Source organism: Platalea leucorodia (assembly GCF_965183815.1).
Source record: "Platalea leucorodia genome assembly, chromosome: 7".
NCBI classification, from domain to species: domain Eukaryota; kingdom Metazoa; phylum Chordata; class Aves; order Pelecaniformes; family Threskiornithidae; genus Platalea; species Platalea leucorodia.
The window spans coordinates 14,565,541-14,582,467 of record NC_138829.1 but is presented as its reverse complement, the minus strand read 5'-3'; positions in this window follow the sequence as shown (position 1 = coordinate 14,582,467).

Here is a 16,927-nt window from a genome sequence, read left to right as displayed (position 1 = left end):
TTTTAGTGCCAGAGAAAATTTCAGTGCACACCTAAAAACTGTATTTCAGTAACTATGGTACATGCAAAACTCAGATATAAACATTTGTTTCCCTTAAAACTCCCAGTTGCTGGAGTCAATTTGTCTCTGCTATCGCTGATCAGTATTTCAGCCACCATTGTGGAATATGTAACAGAGGAAAGTGCTTGGAAGGAAACAGCAGGGGAGTGATTGCAATGGAAACCATGTGTGCTGGAGGAATAATATTTACCTAAATGTGTCTATCACATCTTCCCAAAGGATGCTGCCATTAGGAGAGAATGGATATGAAAATGTTGCCTCCGTAGGTAAAAGTTAGGAATATCATTTTTTTAAACACAAACTTTAATATTCTTTTAATTAATTCCATATTGTAATAACAGAGATAAAGCCACATCCATAAAGGATAATACCATGTACTCCAAAGATATAAACCACAGTTTAATAAATAGCAATGGATGCCGCATGACTCACGTTCAGTACGTTTGCGCAGGCATTTACATGACCGGTGACTTCATGACAGCTTGAGGAGCGGAGCAAGGGGGACAGAGCCCAATAAAGAAAAAGCAATGCCTGGTGCATCAGACAAGGTTCAAACAACAATGAAAGTCATACCTATATTCTTACATGACATATTTTGCAAATTTCAGTGATCCTCTGAGCAGCATTCAAATAGATGAACTTTCAAGTTGGTTTGGAGCATTTGATAAAACCAGGAATTTATCACGGGCAGCTGTAGGCCCAAATTGCACATCTGGGTTAACATTAATTTCTGTAATGGCTCCTATAAATTCAGGTACCAAGCACTGATGTTCATGGCTAGAAGTCAGAGCACTTTGGTCCCACTGGGCTGAAAGAGCTGGTTTGGGGTCCGGTTTGAGGAATTAGTGAGGTGTAACTAACTCCAGTATCCAGAATAGCCCACCATGATGGCTTGGTAGGACGTCAGAATGAATCTTCCCCCCTAACTATAGCGCTTGCAGCAATCTTCCTTCTTGGTTCCATTGTCCCAGTGTACCAAAGTGCCACCAACAGCAGTGTGGAGACAGTGGTGGTGAAGGAAAATTCACAGAAGAGAATTTTATATGAGAGGCAACCATGAGCCCCCCTGCCTCCTCTGTAGCATGCGCTTAGTCCAGGATGGTGGATTTGCCATGAATGATGGTTCTCGGCTAATGGGAAAATGTATCAGATTACATCAAACAGGTCTGGGTGCAGCAAGGAGAGGCGACAGCCAGAGAGAACGGCTGCCAAACTCCTCTGCTTGAAATTCAGCTTCTGGCTCTGTGTGAGAGCTCCAGGCAACAGCTTGTGCTTTGGAGCCTTTGGACCTTCGTCCCTCCTGACTGGCCAACCCAGATGACAAAAGTGCTGGGTTTATTGGTAGGGGAGACTTCTCAACGCAGCTTTGGAGGAGATCGAGATGCTGATGACATTTTAAGAAATATATGCTTGGCCTTTCTGGGCACCAAGTTGTGTCCCTGCACTGCACCCACAACCACAACTGCCCTGTCCTCACCCGCTCCCAGCTGCCAGAGCCACTGCCCTCCGCCGCCCCCAAATCTATACCTGACAGCTGCATGCTCAGGTCTCACCCTCCTGCCGTTTACTCACCCCCCACTCCCCACGCGCCATCCCAGCCCGCCTACTCCTTATCCCCCTGCAGACCCCCCAACACTCACACAGCCCCACAGCCTCTGCCCCTCGCAGCCGACACACCGGTGGTGGCACAGCTGGGGAGCCCTTCTTTCTGTACTGTCAGAGGTGAAATAGTCCTGCGTGTGGCAGGAGGCCACATCTGAAAGGTGTAACCGCAAGATCAGCCTGCCTTTGATTTGGAACCTCTCTTTTCATTTACCTTCAATGATTTCTAGATTAGCAAGTGCTAAATACAATGTACTAATAACCTCCTGCAAACAACCAGGGTTAAAGCTGTGCATTAAAACCACAGTGCTTTAACTACATCGTGTTATTCACGTGGTGCATCACACCTTCCAAATCCAAGTCTAGATAAGGCAATAGAAAATGCAAATTCCTATATTATGTTGTGTTGATCAGTACTTATCCTCAAACCCCATCCAAATCAATTGCGGACTTTTTGGCTGAAATCTGTTGCCCTACTTACAGTACTGGAAATGTAAGATTCAGCCTCAAAATGAAGTAAAAAATCAGCCACCCCCAAAGCTACAAAATAAACACCCAAATTTCCAAATTCTTGTGTCTGTAAGTTATATCTCCCACATAAAGTCTTTAGCAAGTGAATTGTTTTTCTCTGCTGGGAAAAACCCTGCTGCAAATTCCCTCACTGCTTCAGATGACAGATCAGAGAGTTCAGGCTTAGATTAAAAGCTTGATAATGAAACCTGGGGACACAAGTTAATCATCACACTGGGTAGCCAGAGAGGCAGTTTATCAATATCTTGGGGACACTTGGGTGCAAAGGAAATTCTCTCAGACCTCGGATGGAAAATGCCAAGAAACATTTCAGCATTGTTGCTGTGTCTGGTCCAGTGCTCTTCCTCTTCGTTTGGAGAGGGAGTTGTGAACTCCCACTCCTAATTAATCTCACCCTTGTTTGTTTCTTCTGATTCTTTAAATACACAAGAAACAATTCACTGTCCCTCCCAGTGAAGTTAATGCCATGGTTTGCATTTTTCAGGGCTTGACTATTTCATTTTGTCTAGCAAAACTATTGTTACATGACTATGATCATCAACATCACCTCTGAAACAAAGCAGCTGCACCAGCCTGAATTCATTCATATTCCAGAGCAGTGTCAAACCCCAAAGTTTTACTGGCACAGCTAAAGGCCAGTTCAAGACGTACTCTGGAAATTGCCTAATCATTGCAATTGGCTTGTTTGTTTGCTTGCTTGCTATATGGTAACAACCATTAAAGCCTCTACCGAGACCCTTATAAATCAGCAAAATATTCTTTGCTCCACCCAGGGAATCTTAGGTAGAAGCCGCTTTCTGCACAGAATAACTAACTTTTCCTTTAAAAAAAAACCAATAGTGTTTAAGGACTGCATTCCATTAAATCGTTTTGATTTTATTTTAACCAAGTGCTTCATCTTTGAAAGAAATCAGTGACGTTATTTTAACGGTGCTTCCTCCATCTTACTAAGATAACACAGGAGCATAAGCATTCGGCTCTCATGCTCACCTCTCTGTTTTCCTGCTGATAGCGGCTGTCATTCAGCGCTAACGGAAAAGCCCACGTGCACATGGCGGGTGGTGCTGCCCGGGAGAGGGAGGACGGTCTGCAAAGCCTCACTCTGAAGGACCCTGCAGGATGTCACCAAGGCTGTCAGGGGAGCTGCCACCCATAAGCAGGGGAGACGGAGACGGCGTCACAGCCCCTTGCAGCAGCACCCTGACACTGCCCCACCAGGAGATAAGGAGGTGGCTGGGGCAGTGGCCAGTGGCTGGTGGCCGGTGGCCAGTGGCCAGTGCAGAGCTGTGCAGCAGGCTGGCAGCAGTCGGGCACTGCCAGCCTGTGTCTGCCCGTGGGAGGAGGTTGGAGGCACTGCACGGAGGGAGGCTGCCCACCCGCCGCTGTCTCTGGCAGCGTGCGCAGAGGCAGAGCTCCAGCACCCACAGACCCAGACTGGGACCAGCTCCCCGCGTTTTGACATCTTTCAGCCCATGGTCTGAAGCATCTCCGTCCTAGGGCTGGACCTGATGTGGTGACTTGCTAAGAAGTGCAACGGCCATCGTGCACTGTAGCTTCTGTTTTGAATACAGATATCACGGATTCTTTGTTTGGAGCCATTGTTCAGCAAAGGAACTTCAGTCCTGCCAATCTGTAGATGAGCTGTCTTGGGAAAGGGGAATTGTTCCCATGCCAGGAACCAAATCAAAGTTGTACCTTCATCCTTAGAAGTACAGTTTTACCTTGCCTGACCCTCCCATCCTCCGGAGGACCCTGAACTTGAGAGGATGGGCTTTGCACGTTCAGGCACAGGAAAAGAATGGGGAGAACAAACAAAACACCCCACCCTTTTCCACTTATGTAAGATCAGAAAGAGAGTGTAGGCTAAGCCCGGAGGACTGGATTTATGGATTCAGAAGAACCTAGTTATTAAAACGTTATGAAAGTTTTCCTCTCCTTCAAATGCATAAATATGCAGATGAAAGAAGCCACGTGGTCTGGCCACTGGCCATGCTGCTGCAGGCTCAGCCTAATTATCAGCTGCCAGCTCCGCTGCTTTTTAAGTGGTGAACATGATTAAAGATGCACAGACAATTGAAGAAAGTTAGATCGGTTCTTACAAGGCCTGCTTCTATTTTATAACCACATGGCAGCTTGGCCTTGAGACTGAATCTGTCCTTACAAGCTGAGGGAGAAGAGTTCTGCTGATCAGACGGTTTCTTTTCAACCACAAGCTCCACGTGCTCTTGAATTCATCATTTTCATAGCAAGCTATTTGCCAAGGCAAACTGCTCTCCTTCCCCACTCTGAGAAAAAGAGGGCTCTGAAGGGGGGGAAGGAGGCAGGTAGGACCACGCCAGTTGAGGGGGGGGGTCAAAACACTTCAGAAGCATGGCCCGAATATTCAGACTCTCCCAACCAGAGAGGCGCTAACTTGTCTCAAATGCGTTATGAAAACAAGATTTCTGGGGCTTCTCCTTTCCCTTGGGACAGGAAATACCATCAAGAAACCCAGATGGTCTCGTGCGTTTGGGGGAGAGCTGCAGTCCTGCTGGCAGGACAAAGAACTGGGACTGCTCTTCCAGAGCTGCCGGGTTTCAAGCCGAGTGTCATTGCCATTGCAGCGACAGCAAGGCCAAACAGTCTGGCAGCATTTATCCTTTTGTCATCCGTATTCACCGGGGGACGGAGCCTGGCTCTGCGAAGTGACAGACCCGTCAAGTCTCACACGCTGGGTGTGAAGCTCACACCATGGGTTTTTGCCTCAATGCTTCCCGCAGCTACGGTGGGGTCTTTTGCTTTCCTCAGGGGGCTCAGCACGGTGGATGCGACTGCTGGGCTCTGCCTGGGATCCACTGCCCCATGGCCGGGGCTTGAAAAGTGGCAGGCTTCTGACTAACTTGTTTTACTGTTGTTTCATGGCTTTCCAGAAAGACATGTCTTTCCAAAAGACAAAGATTTGGCCAGATTTTAGCTCCACCATGGAGTGTGGCACCCATATGGTCCTGGGAGCGAGTCGATGTCTGCACAGCCACGCCGTCCCCAGCCCAGGGATGCCTGCACATCCCTTGGATGAGCGCAGCAGCTCCACGCTGCCTCGAGCTGCTGGGGCTGTGCAGGGCAGATCAGTGCCCGTGCATTAGTCACCTCTGGAGAAGGCTGTTTCTTAAGCCGGCCATGTAGCAATTTGTGCTGGAAGGGTGCACCTTGCTGCAACCTAGTCAAGGAATCCTATTTCATGCATGTTCTCCTATTGCTTCAGCAGAGCTGCAGTTTTGGCTGGGATTTCATGACGCCTTGGATATGTGTTGACTACCTGTGCACCCAGACAGCACATTCCCTGAAGAAACACCCTGCCCCAAGGTACCATGTGTGCCCCAGCCCCCAGGCAGCTCACCGTGGTGCTCCCATGAGCCTGCTTGGCAAGGGGCATCTGCTGGGGTGCCACCACGCCGTGTCCCAGGGAGCTGCCAGCTCTGCTATGAAGCTGCGGTTCTCCACGGCCGCGCGGCCCCGTGCTGCAGCAGTGCCAAGGCACCGGCACGCGGGATGCTGTGCCCAGCCACCTCTGCCACGGGGGTGAGGTCCCATCCAGCGTTTCACAGGCAGCTACAGCGGAGGCAGCCATCTCGGCTCTCTTCGTAATCAACAGAGAGAAAGAGGCCCTTTCTGGGGCAATGCATTTGACCTCTGTTAGGTATCTACTCCTGCACAGGATAAATTAGATCCTCAAAGACTATTGATTATAGAAGCAGCCCAGGGTGACCAGTTCAGACACAGACATGTGAAATGAATCCTACTCAAGGAGCCTGGTGCCAATACTCAGCCGTGTAAACTAAGAGATATGGCTGGTGCACTCCGTGTGTTGCTGGAAATGTGACTCTATCCTTCTGCTGAGCCGAGTTCTTCATGTCAGAGGCTAGGGAGAGGGGAGCCGGGCTGTCTCCTTGCCCCCCTGATTTACGAGCTAGATACTCACGGAGTCACTTCATCCTTTGAAAAGGAGCAGTGCACTAATGAATGTAGCTCTATCTTCCCAAGATTAGGGCCTCCTCCAGTTTCTTGCTGATTTAACCACCCTCAATGGATAAATCAATGGGAGACAAAGCTGGAAGATAAACCTGACTATTATGTCTCATACCTGGGCAGCCCCCATGGCCCCCCTGCCCTACTGCACTGGCTTTGGGTTTTTAGCCTTCTTATCTCATATTATATTTGTCAAGATATAAACCAGCTAAAGAAATGCAGCATCTCTATGCCAAAGCTATGCCTTAGGAAGCCCCACTATAGTTTTGTGTTCCACTCAAATGTTTCCCGGTTCACTGGCGAGACTGCAGCACCGCTGTTGTTCCCAGATAACCAAGAATCCCTAAAGACCTAGTTTGTGATTACAGGTTTGCTAAGGTGGAGATTTGCATTTTCCCTATTATGCTCGCCCTGCACTGCTTCCCAGGTCACGTTCTCTCTTTCAAGAATAAAGTAGTTTTGGGCACTAACTGCTCATTAAAAGCTATTTCAAATAATAATCTCTTTTGCTGTTGGACAAAATAAACATGCCTCATCCTGGAGATTATTCTATTGCAAAAGATAAGCAAAGTGGGCCAGTTATCAGTGCTAATTATCCTATAAAGGCCATTCCATACTGATTCACTATATACAGTCAGGCCACGGAAGTCTTTTTTTCTAAAGCATTAATAATGCATAAGCATGCTGCTCTTTCTAGTCTCAGCCAGATGCCTCTGTGTTATGAGCCTGCTCTCACTAATATATTCTCTGGTAGAGGAAAAGAGGATTAATCACATGCAGGGAACGGCAGGAATATATATTTTAATAATTCTCTGTTTTCAGTTCTTGTCATTTGTTTGCATTTAAACATGAGGACAGGGATGGGAAGGGACTGCCTGTCAGCCTGCTGGCTCTTCTCTCTGCTCTGCCAGGGTTGCTCCTGGAAGCAGGGTAGTAGGACTTCTGAGAGCCTCTGCCTCGCAACCAGCTCCCCTGAAGTCAAATGTTATCTGGAGATTTGCATCTCAACCCTGCTATCAACTCACTATTTATCTACACTCCAGCCATATAATAGTTTTCCTTTTGGGCTAGTGAGCTGTTAAATGGATTGGTTCAGTGGCTGGGAAAAAAAATACATGTGATTACATTTACAAGTACAGTTCACATACCCTTTTAAAAACCTCCATTTTTATCAGTAAAGTGCAAGAAAGAACACAAATAATTAAATCGGAGAGTGAGAACAAACAGGAGCATCTGACTCTGGCTCTGCCAAGCCAAAGCAGCGTCTCACCACTGCCAAAAGGGTCTCATGGTCTCCTTCTCTGCCCCTGCCTCCGTGCTTCTGCCAGGTACCTTGAGCTCCTGCTACCTGGAAAACCAATTTCACCCACTAAAATGGCAGAAAACTTTCTGAGCAAAGAAATCAAAATAAGTATGCGAGGTTAGCGAGAAAACGCTGGCTGGATAAGTGCCAGAGGAGGGGGGAGTTTGCTGAGCAGTTAGCATATATTAGCAAAGAAAGGCTGGAGAAAGGGCAGGAGGACGTGGAAAGGACAGGGGAAAGGGCAGAGCTGCAGCAGGGGTGGCTCAGGGCACCATGGTCCAGCACCATTGCCCGCGTGGTTTCATGCTGTACTTAAGCAAACGCAAATCCTTGTTTCTGGAAAAGCTCTCCCACCACTTCCCTTGTACCATCACCTACAACGGGGCTGCTCCACAGCCAGCCGGATCAACAGGCATTAGAGAGCCAGAAACCAACCTGAAAAATACGTTAGTTTTAAGTCAGGGGAGCTCCCTGGCACGGAGCGTGTGGTTGCATGAGTGTGGTCAGGAGGCCAGGGAGGCACTAAGAACATGGCTGAGAACCAGGGAGCTCCACAAAACCCGCTTTTCCATCAATCACCAGTGCAGACTGAGGCTGACTCACGTTAATTAAGAAACTGCACTCTGGCTCTCCACCCCAGCGGCTGGGGCCTTCCACCCAGAGGTTCCTGTGCTTACAGCTGCTTCTGAACTATATTTAACGGGACTTTAACAGAATCACAGAATGGTTAAGATTGGAAGGGACCTTTGAAGGTCACCTTGTCCAACCTCCCTGCTCAAGCAGGGCCACCTACAACCAGTTGCACAGGACTGTGTCTAGGTGGTTTTTGAATATCTCCAGGGAGGGAGGGCTCCACAACCTCCCTGAGAAACCTATTCACAAACATAATGTGAACAACACAAATGCACGTGCAAGCTCTCTTCTACAAGGAATTTTAGGGAAGACCTCAAATGTTAACATGTGGGATACTCCATTTCATCACGATACATGGACTCCAGTGTCTAGGTGCCCCTTTATACGGTGAGGCAACAGAGCCTGCTCTGCCACATCACTTTAAGATTACCTCAGTGAGTGCTGGTGCAGTCACCCTCTCCCTGAATGAAGATACCTCCTCCACGCCCTGAGGGGCACTCCCATCTTCCTGACCCTGCAATGAGCCACCGCAGGAGCTTACCTGGCAGAAAGCAATTCTCTCTTTTTGCCAGGTCAGTTTTCTGCCAGTTTAGTTTCCTGGGCTGACTTACCCCATGGCCAGATAAGCACCAGTGCCAGCAACCAGGCATGCAGGAGGGACTGGGAAAGCACACCAGATGAAACACCTGGTTAGGGATGCTTAGCTTTTGTGTAACCACAGCTTGCGCTATTCAGGTGACTACTAGTAAAACTCTTGGCCTCAGAAAACCCCAAATCACTAGATATACTACTGCACAAAGGGATCCTGCAGACCCATTAACTTGTATTTTGAAAGCCCAGTGAGGAAAGCAAGGATGATGGAAGTGCTAAATATTTTGAGTGACTCCAGCTTTATAGGGTTGCATGCACCTTTTCTGTAATCACTCGTGGCCTGGTTACTGATGGGTACAATCTGCTCTCCCACAACAGCAGCAAAGGCAGAGATGCTCTTCCTCAGCTTTCCCAGCTGTGCAGGGGCTCTGCCAGGCTGAGGCGATGGCTGTTGGGGAAGGGGCACTGTCTTCAGTGAGGCCCTAGAGGAGATCCCATATGCCTTTGGATGCTTCATGCACCAGCTATTGCATTGCTATGCATTGCCCAAAGCTTTCTTCTGAGCAAGAGCTGTGTTCTCCACAAGTCCTTGTGGTTGGTGGAAAGAGCCAGGCATCCAGCTTCCCCAGTCACAGGCCTCCTTTGGACTTTCTCCACTCCTTGGTCACCTCAGCTGGTAGCAGCTGGTGGGCAGCTTTGTCACCATGAGGCTCCTTCCAAAAGCTGGTGCCAGGGCTGAGGGTGGCTCAGGCTCCCCAGAGAACCAGCATGTTCAAAGCCATTCACAATGGATTTAATTTCCTCGCCAGACATTTACAATTTGGGTCTGTGCGACACACAGTAAATTTTAAAGAGATAAATGCATGACGGGTGTAAATCATTTTGATCATCCAGCCTTCTACTGGAGACGAATTCTTGCCCTCATCTGAGTCAGTAGAAGAGAATCCACAGCCATGACTCAAGCCCACAGCTAAAAATTGTGAAGGAAATATTCAGCAGTTTAAACAGGCAGAACTCCAGGTCCTTCTAGTATTTTCTGAAAAACAAAAGAAAAGAAAAAAAGGAGAACTACATCACCGGGTGGTGCCAGGATAGCTGTGCGGTAATGCTGGTGCACCAGCTAAGACCTGGCTGGTAAGCGAACAGCACCTCAAAAAAGCTGTAAAACTCAAAATAGCACTCCCTGCAAGTGAGAGAAATGGGTGTTGGTGATGCATACACTGCAAAAAGGCACCGAGGCTTAGGAAGAACTTGCCTTGTGTGCCTCAGCAGACAAACTACTCCTATTTTATGGCCTGCCTTGCAGTAATGGCACCAGGCTTCCTTTCAGTGGCGGTGAAAAATTTTAGCATTTCCTTCATGTTACAAAGGACACCTTTTAGGACAACTTCCAAGAAGGCTTGCTGGAATTTCCAAGCTCTCCTTCTGGCACCGCTGGCGGAGGTGATCACCCCGAGCTGCATTGCTGTGGGCTCCCCTCCTTGCCCGGCTGGCTCAGCCCCACCTCAGCAGAGCTGGAGGGAGCTACGCTGGCTCCGTGCTCTGCTGTTGTCTACATAAGGAAAATAGCGCCTGCTATGAACTGATTTTAAGCTGATTTAATTAAACTGATACCAATCTCGCAAATGTAAACACAAAACAAGAAAAAAATGTATCCCTGCTTTAAATCCTACATAATGTTGCCAATGGATGGTAAACAGAAGGTTGAAGGGAGGGTTAGCTGGCTTGTGCTGTTTAACCTGGGAGGCTGCATTTAGTGTTTGATGTAGAGGTAGGCAAAGTAAGCTGCTGCCTAGCATTGACAGAAGGTAGGACAGCAAAAAAGCAAATATGCAACAGTGAAACTGTTCTTACTATTTCTGTTAAAACTGGCAAAAATTAAATTCTCAACGGATTTTAGTGTGAAATTAGAAAGTTACCTGGAAAAGGTAGGAGAAGAAAAGATGATGGCACCTGTGCTGATTTAACTGCATTTATCTTCAACGTGAGCAGCACAGGTTGGGTGGCACAGGAGGAAGCCTGCAGAGGAAGAGCTGCAGTGGGGCAGGAGCTGGGGCTGGGAGGAGGCAGGAGAGGCAGGGACGGGGCAGCACTGGCGATGCTTTGGGGAGAGGCTGGGCTGCCTGAGCGCTGCCGATAGTGTATTGCCGGCCAGAAGGATGTGGTGGAAATTGCTGTCATAGATCCAACCCGGGGCTGGTCAGACTCTCAGAAATGCTTCTCATCTTGGCCTAGGTGGGGCCAGGTGAATATTTCAGGTATGTGAGGTCCCTCTCTGCATCTTCCCTGAAACCACGGAGACCCCAGTAAAAAAGTGCGTACACAGAAATGGAAAGCGGACACTCACAGACTTTCTGCTGCACTGTCTGGGATGAGGTATTGTGGGAAGCAACCACATCTTGTTCCTCAAAGACCATCTGCTGTGCTCTCCAGACAGGCTCCTCATGCCAAATGCACCATATGGAAGTTTGATTCATCGACCAGACGTGCTGGGGAATGGGAGATGCCACAGGACAAGCTTCCCTGCGAGTGCTGGGAAGGACAAATTACGTGGGCTGTGCCACTGGTGTGGTAGTCGGAGGAGCACACAGGATGGGTTGAGTCTGTTTGGCCAGCGGATTTCCTAGCCGTTCATCAAAGTGAACTAACTCATAGTGCTCATTCCTTCTTCAGGTATTGAAGCTGTGCTGACATTGGGTTTGCCGGCTCCTGCGTGCCATGCCTCTGGTGCAGCTCCGGAGGGGGAAGGGGATGCTCCAAGGGGGCTGCACTGCAGGCTGCCGGCGCTCAACAGCTCCTTCCTTCTGCTGCTGCGGGCGGTGCCGGCATGGCCCGTTGCCTGGCCATGTTATTAAGGCCTGAGGTGGAACTACAATGTCTATCCCTCACCAAGATAAGCCTCATCTGATTCAGTGGACAAAGTGGTGCTTCCTATCCTTATTTTCAACTCAGATCCGGCAGATACAGCTGCCACATTGCTATCAATCAGCCCATGACATACCCATATGAAAATCCAGAATCAGAAATGAGTTCCTGCATAGTCCAACCAAGGAGAAAAGGGGGGAGTTTGGGGCACTTTCTTTAATCGCTATAGTGAGTGGAATACTAGGAACTGAAAATTTACTGGTTCAGATGGTCCTAACTTGTCTAGCCAGACAGAAAAACAGAGGCAGCCACCTACCATCACCCACCGAGTTTGTAGCAGAGCTAGATATAAAACACTAAATGCCTGAAGGTATTTTTGCTGGTGTTTCCCAGGCGGACTATGAAAAGGATTTATTAACTTCAGCACAGAGGCTGCTCAGCTCCTGACTCAGAGCCGCCTTGTATCCTCGCAGCTTGGGTATATCCCTTGTGGCACAGAGAAAACAGATCCATCTACAAAAGATTGGACAGATACGACAGATTTCTGGTCTTGCACCTTATCTGTTCATTTAGGCTTTATCCCCATTGCAGGTGGGGCATTCAGAAGACCCTGATATTGTTGGTAAACTAACACTTGAACATGGACTATTCTAACTGGTTATGATAGAGAAGAATCATACCTTATCCTGCAATAAAATACGAAGACAGCATACACGCTAGGCAAGTCATATGCTTACTTAAAGTCTAAGCAGTAGCACATCAGAGGAGTCACACAATTAAATGATTTCACTCTTTCCACCTTCCATTTAGCAATCAATGAAAGTTCGTCCTCCAGGGAAAAGCTAGATGAGGGGGAGCGCTCAGCCCATTGTTTTGCCTGGAGTGCCAAAAAGAAATACATCATGATTTATATGTTAATGAGCAATTCTCGTTAGGCAATGCATTCTGCAAGGTGTTGCAATGGGGGACTGAGAGGTTGATCCGTCAGAGGAAATTAATTCATCATCAAAGCGAGACAGGGAGCTCCCTGGTGAGAGCTGTAAATAGGGCATTGGGAGAGTGACAGAGCGCTGGGTGGCACGTCCCCCGTTAGTGCTCCCATTGACAGGCCCGCCACCGCCTGCTCTCAGGCTCCAGCTCATGCACATTATTTACAGAGCGGTTCACATTCCTGGTCGGTATCCAGTCGATGTTGGTTTCAATTAGAATAAATGCTTATTGATTGAGAGGAGATGGGCCGGCTGATTAGCTCCTTGGGAAGCGGAGCACGCTTGGCAGAGGGCAGGCTGGGCTCCTCACAGAGGTGGGAGTGCACGGGGCTCTGAAAATCTGTCACAGAGGAGAAGTCTTCTAGATTAAATCAATTCATTGAAGAGTCCATCTAATAAAGATAAATGGCTAATTTCATTAGGGAATTAAAGGTAGGCCTGATAAAAACCCCAGTGGGAGTCCTATTGACTTTGGCAAGCTTCGGATCCAGCCCAATGTTTGCCTTGAAGCAGTGTTTCCCAGTCTCTGTTTAGGCTACTGAAAGACACGCGTGTATAACCGGGCAGTAATCAGAGCAGACACACTACGTCTGTGCTTGAGCTGTAGATGGAAAACTGTAGATGGAAACCAAGCATCTTCGAACTAGAATAGAAATGCTTAAGAAAAAAGACAAGCATCTTTATTGATATTAATGAGGAAAGTTTTTTTAGATACTACGGAGAAGAGTCTTAGCCAGACAAATGCTCCAGGAGCATGAAATCACAGCACATTTTCCTTTCGCCAGTCCTGCATGTGTTATCACGAACACAGCAAGATCTAGACGCCGTGATTGACTTTGCTGCATGTTTGGGCATCTGAAACATTTAACTCCCTAATAGTCTCATGCTATGTATGACACACACCGCTGATCTGATTACACACACTTCTCTTGCTCGGAATAATAGTGGCGGGTTGCCTGCATTTATTCAAATCATTTACACATGATTAAGCTGTTAGGATCTTTACCGGTGTGCTATCAATCACGGTTCTGGGACGCGGGGGGGTCCGACCCGGCCCGCAGCGCCCTTCCCGGGGGCGGCCCCGGGGCCGGGGGGCGCAGCCGCCGCCTGCGGCCGTGCCCCCGCGCTGCGGGGCTCGGCGCCGCCTCTGCTCGCCGGCAGGGCCCCGGGGAATCCGCCCGCTGCCTGCTGCAGCGTTCCCCTCCTGTGGCCGGGATCGGCCGGTGCAGGCAGAGCTGCCTGCACAGGGGCTGTGCCTGCCGCCGGGGCAGCGCGGCTCTGAGCAGGGCGGGCAGGGCAGCTCTGAGCGGTGCAGGCAGAGCGGGTCAGGCAGGGAGCACAGGCAGGAGAGCTCTGAGCGGTGCAGGCAGGCCGGCACTGGCAGGGCGTGCAGGCAGAGCGGGTCAGGCAGGGAGCACAGGCAGGACAGCTCTGAGCCGGACAGGCAGGGCAGAGCAAGCCGGGAGCACAGGCAGAGCAGGCAGGCAGGCAGCTGGGGTAGCAGAGGAGGCCGGCCTGGGCCCCAGGGCAGTGCAGGGGGCTGCACGGGAAGGAGGGCTGAGGCGGAGCTGGGGGGGCCTGGGGAGTCGTGTCCTGCCCTGGGGGTGAAGAAGAGATGTGGGGGACGGAGGGAGGAAGGGAGATGAGGTGCTGGGAGGGCAGTAGAGAGGGGTGTGCTGAGGGAACAGAGCACTCAGAGATGATGGATGGAGGGACAGTTACATTTTTGAACATGAGTTTTCATTTTTTTTTTACTTTCTTTCCCATTTCCTTCTGTTATTTGAAGAGCGCACGTCCCTTTGGGTTCACGGCCAGTCTGTACTCAGACCTATGCTGTGATTTGCAGGCTAAGGCAGGGATGCCGAAGTGGCTGAGCTGTGGGCTGCAAAACCTCCTCCCTCTCCCTGATGAGACTTTCCCCATCCTAAGGACAGCGTGACCTTGCCAAGCACAAAAAGCAAGCTCTCAGTGGGATCAAGAGAGAAAGACTTCAGCGTGAGTCTCTAATACCGATGAATCCACAGGAACAGCAATTCTGTAAATGATTGATGAGTCCCTTCATTATTCATGCCTGCGTCAGGTGCTGCCAGAGAAAGTCCCATTGCAATCTGCCATTGCCTGCGTGCTGCCTCACCAGAGCTGCTGCTGCCACGTGTGCAGGTGCTCGCGGGATGCTCTTTCTGTGCAGTTTCACTTTGCCAAATGCCAGATGAAACATCAGTGGCACAAAAGTGCTGCTGAGACACCACTGCCTTTTTATGGGTCTTTTTTGCCATGGGCCATTAGTGGATAGGTTTCAAGGTTTAATAGAGTCAGGAAATTCAGTATTAGCTGCTTGTGTTGTAGGTCATGCAGCACGTTAGGCAGGAAGATAGCCTGAAGGATGATAATGATGTTTTCTAGTGGTTAAAGTCTAACAAAGGTCTCGTCTACCATTCTGTCTGCGGCCAGCAATAAGGAAGAAAATTCCCCTGGAGTCCACACACAGAGGAGCAGGAGTCAAATCATTTGGGCTGGACTTTCCCTCAATCCCAGGATTTTCACATCTGGCGTAAGCCTCTGGAGATGAGGCTGGGATGCTCTGCCCAGGAGGGACATTCACAGCTGACCTCCGTGGCTCTCATACCCTGCAGCCGGAGCTCTAATTACCCACATCATTATCTCAGCCTGCCCTGCTGGAAATGTTATCGAGGACGGGAATTCACTAGGAACACTCTTTCCAATGTAGGACGATGTAATTACTATTGCCATCAGAGAAGGGAATGACTAATAAGGACCTTCAGAGAGCATTTCATTCATCCTTCGCTCTGTGGCTTCAAAGACAACTTTAAAAGGCATAATTAAGTAGCTCAAGTGCTAAAACTGCCTTGGCTCTTTTAGTTAATTTCTTTCCAATATCAAGACATAAAGTGGACAATAATTTCCCAGCAGGCCAACATCTCCACCCTTAATGAGCTAGTGGAGCTTACATCTGTCTGCTCTCCTGTTTTGCTCTTGCTGTTCATTTCTACCTGTTGTTCCCTTTTTTCCCTGCTGATTCCAGTGACACTGCCCAGAAGAGGCAACTGCCCCGTTTCCATCTCACTCCAGCGTCTCTTTGCAGAGTAGCTCCTCACACCCACAGCAGAATGCTGGGTTTTGATGACCATCTGCATCTGCGTGAAAGATGATTAACCTGATTTGGCAAGAGACTCAGCACGGACTTTTTCACCGGTTTGGTAGGGCACAGGATATTTTTCAGTCTTTCTGGGCCTGCAGAGGGAAAAGCTGGACATCAGCATGGGTGACTATGGCAATTGCTCCCCTGTTACTGTGACCAACCATCCCTGACGTGACCCCATGAGCTGACACCAATACACAGGCTCTTTTGCTTAAAATATTCTACTTACAACATTTCCACACAGTTGAGTTTTTTTCTGTGAGGATGACTAAAATAGGGAGAAGTCCTATGTAACACAGCCATCAGGCTCTCAGAGGATGACTGTGGTGGCCTTCCCCTTCCCAACTCACCGATGTTCACACCATCAAGCCCCACCAAGGGGCTTTCCTGGCACAGCCACGGCGTGGGTAGGAGCAGGGCAAGGGCTACATCTGCTCTCGCAGCATCCCCACCTTCCCAAATGGGGAAGGAATGATGGCAGCATTGCAGCTCATCCCTGCCTCTTCTAGTGAATTTGTCCTAGTGGTAATACCTGTAGTATCAATGCCAATTTTTTTAAAATCATGCATAAATCTAAGACACAGCCAGGCCCATAACGCTCATTGAATTCAATGCTTTCTAGTATGAATGTTAAAATATGCTGCTCCTTTTTGCTGTTAAAGCACATCTATCTGCTTTAGGCTCTTTCTTCAGTAAAATGCCTTAAAATGAGTTATTGCAAAATAATTTTGGAAGGGTAAAAAAGAAAGAATGTTTAAATAAACCCACAGATGCTTTTCTGACCTTTCTGGATTGAAGTCAGCTTCCAGAAATAGCAAAGCAGATGTCTGGAATTCCTTTTTACCTGCATATGTCAAGGGAGGCTGTTAAAATTAGTGAAGTAATACCAACAGAAAGGAGGAATAATGAATTTGATTAGTTTTGTTACTTCCCCCAGTGTTACTGAGAGATGCCAACCTGTTTGCAGGAGATGTAAGACATTTGCAGGCATGTAAAGACCTCAGCAAATGTAATACTGAATATGGGGCAAACCTAATGAGCTTCTTAAATGATTAACTACACATCCTCTTTCCAACACTGGAGACTAATTAGAGAAGGCAGACATTTTCGTAGGGTAGTCAGAACTAGGCCAGACATTTTGATCTGAGGCCTAAACCTGACCTTTCTGCTCCACGGCTGTGGGTAAGT